Genomic DNA, 6,519 nt, shown 5'->3' on the forward strand with positions numbered 1-6,519 from the left:
CTCGCGAAGGGCGACCCCAGACTCCTGATCTCCGCCCCGAAGGCCGGGATCGCTCTCCCTTCTCGGGCTCGGAACTCACACCTGTGCCCAGCCAGAGCCGGGCCCTCCGGGCAGCAGCGGCGCCTCCCCGGGCCCGGGGCTCCTAGGCGGGGCGGGCGGCCGCAGCCCCGGCCGAGGCGGCCCCCCCCACGCGCCCTGGGCCCGCGGCGCCCCCGCCTCCGGAGACGGCTGCCCCGGGCGTGCGGGGCGAGGCGCGGGCCGCCGGAGGACGCGCGGCCTAGTCCGAGAGCGCCTCATTCATCCACGCGCCCCACGCCGCCCTGCCCTCGCCCATCCCGGCCACCCGGCCCGGCCTCACGCTCGCCTCCGGGCCGCCGGCTGGGCCCGCAGACCGGGCGGGCAGCGCGCCCGCGGGCTCCCCGAGGGACTCACCGTGCTCGGGCCGGGCGATGACACGGGGTCCCAGCGGCCGCGGGAGACGGGTCCTGCCGGCAAAGGGAGGCGGGGAGGAAGGAGGAGAAAGCGCAAGCCCGGCCCCTCCGCCGAGCGGCACGCACGGCGGCGGCGGCGGCGGCGGCGGCGGAACGGGCGGGCCGGGCTCCGGGCGGCACCTGCGCGCAGACCGCGCGCCGCGCGCCGCGCCCCGCCCCCCGCGCCCGCCCGCCCCGCCCATTGGTCGGCCGCGCCGGGGGGCGGAGTCACGCGGCGCCGGGGGGCGGGGCGGAGGGAGGGGCCGCGCGAGCCCGAGCCCCGCGCGCCGCGCCCCGCCCCCCGCGCCCGCCCGCCCCGCCCATTGGTCGGCCCCGCTGAGGGGGCGGAGTCACGCGGGGCCGGGAGGGCGGGGCGGGGCGGAGGGAGGGGCCGCGCGAGCCCCAGCCCGAGCCCCAGCCCCGCCCGCTTCCGCGACGCGCCCCGGGAGCCCCGCGCTTCCGCGCTCGGAGCACGTGGAGCTCGGCCGCCCCGGCTCTCCTCTCCCCTCCCGCAGCGCGCGCCCTCTCGGAGGCCCGCAGCCCCGCGCATCACCCGCGGCGTCGCGGAGCACCCTCGGCCCCCCCGCCCCCGCCCCCTCCCCGAGGCCCCGCGAGCTGCAGCGCCACTCCTGCGGACCTCCTGGCTGCCACCCGGGCCCTCGGGGGCCACGGCCCCAGCATCCCAGCCATTTCCTAGAACTTTCTGCAGCCAATCCAAACCGTGAGAAGCTGTTAAATAAACTTTATTAAAAAAAAAAAAAAAGGCCGAGGGAAGCTTATGATCTAAGGATTTCTTCACCTTCTGGTTCGGGGCTTTTACAGGCACTGGATCCCATAATACGTTTAATAGAGCCAGCTCCCCCCCCTCACTCCTTTCCTCTGGATGGTAATGAGGCCCGGCCTTTGGAATTTGTGAAACTTGGGTTCCCATCTGGAATCCACTACTTGGGACCTGGGACAAAGTACCTCTCTGGGCTTCAATTTCCTCTTGGATGAAAATGAAACTATTGAGACCCACCTTCAGAGGTTATTGTGAGGATAAAATGAGATACGTGTAAAGCTTGCAGCAACAGTACCTGGCACGAGAGGAAAGTAGTAATAAAGGATATTGTTAAATAGGATTTCATCTCATCTCACCCACACCTAACTACGCCATGAGCTCCATCTGTAGAAGGAATTCTTTCTGTGAACTTCCAAGTATGTGTTGCAAGAATGTAATACTTTTCCGAAAACTGTGACCCTAGAACCTTTTTTCGAGGAGACGAGTTCATGGGGCGCCTGGCTGGCTCAGTTGGTAGAGCCTGTGACTCTTGATCACAGGGTTGTAAATTCGAGCCTCATGTTGGGTGTAGAGATGACGAAAAAATAAAAAATAAATAAATCAAAGAGACTATTTCATAATAAAGGAAAAATAGGAATTGGTTGCTAATCCCATTTTATAGATGAGGGAACAGTATCAGAAAAGGAATGTGATTTGGATTAGTCACGCAACTAGTAAATGGCAGAAGCCAGATTTCAGACCCCAATCTAACTGAAAGATCTGTTCCCTTTCAGCCAAAATTTTCTTCTAATAGAAAAGCCTTATAAGCAACAACTGAACCATTATTTATAATAAAATTGCATTACGGTTTTTTTCTTAGCCCTACGAGAGTGACCTACTTAGACGGGTTAAAAAGCTTTTTCTGTAAATTTGGAATTCTCAAAGACACAGGCAAGTCGATTTGACTTTTTTTTTTTTTTTTTTTTTTTAATATCATTCAAACTATGCACTCTTTATAGTCTCCCAGTCTAGCTCCCTTGTTACCAGAAGGATACATTTATAAAACAGGTGTCTGGGTACACTGTAGCAATGAAACACAGGGAAGCTAACTAGGCCACATTTTGCACTCAACATTAATATAAACTTACAACTAATCCTGACAGTAATTCCTAAATCGTTTGCTGCTGTTTTCGTAGTGAGGTTCTATAGTTGGTTTTCACACTGTTTCTTGTGGAAACAGAGAAGAACCACTACTTAAAAGTCTGAAGAATCCCAGAGAGCCTACTATGCCCAGCAACCAGCCACTCCAATACTAATTGAAAATGTTCCCCAGTTGTGGAGTAGTGGAATCATCTTCAACTTAACACTGTCTTTTGGCCAAATACAGCTATTTCTTCAATCTCAATATCTCTTAGATCTACCCATTCCCTTCAATTCACACTATCAAGTCCTTGAGTCAATTACCTGTTCTCTATATGCAGTTATAGCTTTCTTACTTGCACTTTTGACCGCCTTTAAAGTGCCTTGACAAAGCAGGTCACGCAGATCTCAGTGAGCTAGGCGGACTTCCAGGAGAGGACAATTGCTACTGCTAAGTTACCTGATAACTGAACTCCATCTCCAGTTCACAGTCACTGGGGGTCAATTCATATTCACAAGAAAGGAGACGGAGGGATGCCTGGGTGGCTCAGCAGTTTAGCCCCTGCCTTCCGCCCAGGGCATGATCCTGGAGTCCCAGGATCGAGTCCCACGTCGGGCTCCCTGCATGGAGCCTGCTTTTCCCTCTACCTGTGTCTCTGTGTCTCTCATGAATAAATAAGTGAGATCTTTTTTAAAAGTTTAAAAATTAAAAAAAAAAAAGAAAGAAAGGAGATCTGATTGGCCCAGTTTAGATAAAGTTCTAGCAAGGGCCCAATTGTCCTTGGCTAAGTAGGTAGGGCGTCATATAGTAGAAACATCCCTGTGAATGACCTTTACTACTAAAGCAGGTAGCTCTCAGAGAAGACCCTAGCAGGATATCTACTACTCTACATGATCAGTGAAGATTGAGTGAGACAAAACAGGATAATAACTTTACAAGGGAAGGGAACCATTTGCAAAAAGAAAGTACCCTGGGGGATAGGAGAATTAGGGAGGTTTTGGTCAAGTTCTGGGGATCTAGTGCACAGCCTTGTGATTATAGGTAACAATACTGTATTATATACTTGAAAGTTACTTAAGAGACTAAATCTTAAATGTTCTCATCACAAAAAAGAAGTAACTGTGTGAGGTGATAGAAGTGTTAGCTAATACTAGAGTGGTAATCATATAACAAGGTCTTTGGGCATCAAATCAACACTTTGTACAACTAATATACATATCAATTATATCTCGATTTTTTTAGAGTACCTTATAGTTATTAATAGTATTCTTCTATTACCTGTATCACATTTTTTCTCGTAGTCTACGTTAAAAGCTTTATATCATATATCCAGCATGTAGAAAACAGTCTTCATATATTTAGAATAGCCTTTTCTTCACTTTTTGTTGTTGTTCAAGAAAATTATTTTGAGCACCACTCCATGCCACTGCTCTAGGCTTTGAAGCAGTAAAGAACAAAATAAATATGGTCTTTGCCCTCAAAGAGCTGGAAATCTGTTAATTTAGACAAACAAGCAATTACACAAATAACTATATAAGAATATGGTAAAAATTTACAGGATGCTTAAGTACTTTGATCCAATTTGAAGATTAGAAATAAACCACTTTGGGGGCAGCCCGGGTGGCTCAGCGGTTTAGCGCTGCCTTCAGCCCAGGGCCTGATCCTGGAGACCCAGGACCAGGATCGAGTCCCACGTCGGGCTCCCTGCATGGAGCCTGCTTCTCCCTCTGCCTGTGTCTCTGCCTCTCTCTGTGTGTGTGTCTCTCATGAATGAATGAGTAAATAAATAAATCTTTTTTTAAAAAAAGAAATAAACCACTTTGATTTTTCACTTACTTTGTGGACTTGTGATATTATATACCAGGCAGTACTTAATCATCCTCTTTCCCTCTTCCATTAAGAGCAATATACAGATACTGTGAGGCATAAGCAAAGCAGCAGATTTTCTTTTTTTTTTTTAAGATCTTATTTATTTATTGGAGAGAGAGAGAGAGCACACAAGCAGGGGACCATCAGGCTGAGGGAGAGGGAGAAGCAGGCTCCCAGCTGATCAGGGAGCCCAATGCAGGGCTCGATCCCAGAACCCTGAGATCATGACCCAAGCTGAAGGCAGATACTCAACCAACTGAACCACCCAGGCGCCCCAAGAAGCAGATTTTCAATTTTCATTCTTCCCACTTAACAGAGCATGACTGAATTTTTGAAACTACTCCATAAGTTACCTGTGAAACAAAACCTATATTTAACAACTATTTTCTATTCTGGAATTGCTCATAGTATTTAAAAGAATGCTGACTGATTGCGGAGCCTGGGTGGCTTCATTGGTTAAGTGTCTGACTCTTGGTTTCAGTTCAGGTCACGATCTCAGGGTTGTGAGATCGAGCCCCATGTCAGCTCCACACTGGGCATGGAGCCTGCTTGAGACTCTCTCTCTCCTTCTCCCCCTACTTCTCATGCTTGCCCTCTCTCTTTCTCTCCTCTCTCTCTCTCTTTCTCTCCTCTCTCTCTCTCAGTCTCTGTCAAAAAATAAATAAATAAAAGAATGCTTACTGATTAAACAGTCTAGGGGTGGCTCAGTCAGAAGGGCCTGTGACTCTTGATCTCAGGGTCTTGGGTTCAAGCCCCATGTCAGAGTAGAGATTACTTAAATAAAACTGTAAAATAAAGGGCCCAGTTATCATCCCAGAAACAACTAGAGTTTTGTCATCTAATCTCTATCATAATTCATGGATAAAGATGTAGGGGTTCTTAAAAGAAAATTTTGCTTACTGTTTTCCCAGAGACAACCTAAAAAGGTATATGCCAATCTAGAAAAGTGAACATAGGGGATCCCTGGGTGGCTCAGCGGTTTGGTACCTGCCTTCGGCCCAGGGCATGATCCTGGAGTCCCGGGATCGAGTCCCGCATTGGGCTCCCCGCAAGGAGCCTGCTTCTCCCCTTGTCTGTGTCTCTGCCTCTCTCTCTCTCTTTCTCTCTCTGTGTTTCTCATGAATAAATGAATAAAATCTTTAAAAAAGAAAAGTGAACATATTATTAATGTATTACCTAGAATTGCTTTTAGTTGCAAGTTACAGAAATTGTAATTCAGTGAAAATTTATCCCATGTAACCAAGTCCAGAAAGAACTTCAGGATTAATAGATTCTGTAGCTCAATACTATTTTCAAGAATCCTGGTTCTTGGGGATCCCTGGGTGGCTTAGCGTTTTAATGCCTGCCTTCGGCCCAGGGTGTGATCCTGGAGACCGGGGATTGAGTCCCACGTCGGGCTCCCTGCATGGAGCCTGCTTCTCCCTCTGCCTGTGTCTCTGCCTCTCTCTCTCTCTCTCTCTCTCTCTCTGTGTGTGTGTGTCTCTCATGAATAAATTAAAAATATTTTAAAAAATCCTGGTTCTTTCCATATTAAGGCTGTCTTCTCTGAGTCTCCTCTGTTATCATCATGCTAACCAGGAAGACTGCTATAGCAGTTCCAGGCAACACATTGAGAAATGACAATTTTGGGAATGGTGGCAGGGAAGAAACCATCTCTTCTAATAGCCCTGTCTTAGAAAAAGGAAACATTGTCTCATAAACTCTCCAGCAGAATCCTTCCTTCACTGGCAAAATTGGGTTTCATGCCTATATCTGAGCCAAGCACTGGTAGGGGAAAGGGGATTACCCTTAGACCATTCAGCCCACCCTTGGGGCTAGAGGAGAGATCACCTTCCTCAAGCACATGGCTTTGTAAGATTCAGATAGGCATCTGAGTAAAATCAGGGTTGTGTAAGAAAAGGACACCAGTTATGCCCACTATACTTCTGAAATATTTTTTTCAAGGTAACAGGTGGAGCACACTATGATAATTCTGAAAGTCAATGGCTTTGGTGGTCACGTGGTGTAATGTACATAACTAATAAATGTTGGCACACATAGCTCACTAAGAAAACAGTGAAGAAAACTGATCGTTTTCTAATAATACTTAATGGTCTTACAAAATGAGAGCTTTTGAAAATGTTTTTATTTTATTTTACTTATTCATAAGAGACAGAGACACAGAGAGAGGCAGAGACACAGGCAGAGGGAGAAGCAGGCTCCATGCAAGAGCCCGATGTGGGACTCGATCCCGGGGCCCCAGGATCACACCCTGGACTGAAGGTGGTGCTAAACCACTG

General features: G+C 48.7%; 1 protein-coding gene across 2 annotated transcripts in view; it reads right to left on the bottom strand.

Annotated features, from left to right (window-relative positions):
* OLA1 (Obg like ATPase 1) overlaps positions 1-639 on the bottom strand; it is a 165,207-nt gene extending 164,568 nt beyond the window's left edge. The window contains exon 1 of one of the 2 annotated variants that reach the window (XM_072751971.1): positions 433-639. The gene's annotated coding sequence lies outside the window, so the exon portion shown is untranslated. The remainder of the gene's footprint in view (positions 1-432) is intronic. The other variant, XM_072751972.1, reaches the window with a different exon arrangement.
* Between the last annotated feature and the right edge of the window lie 5,880 nt (positions 640-6,519).

Source organism: Vulpes vulpes, chromosome 3 (genome assembly GCF_048418805.1).
Source record: "Vulpes vulpes isolate BD-2025 chromosome 3, VulVul3, whole genome shotgun sequence".
Classification (NCBI taxonomy): Eukaryota; Metazoa; Chordata; class Mammalia; order Carnivora; family Canidae; genus Vulpes; species Vulpes vulpes.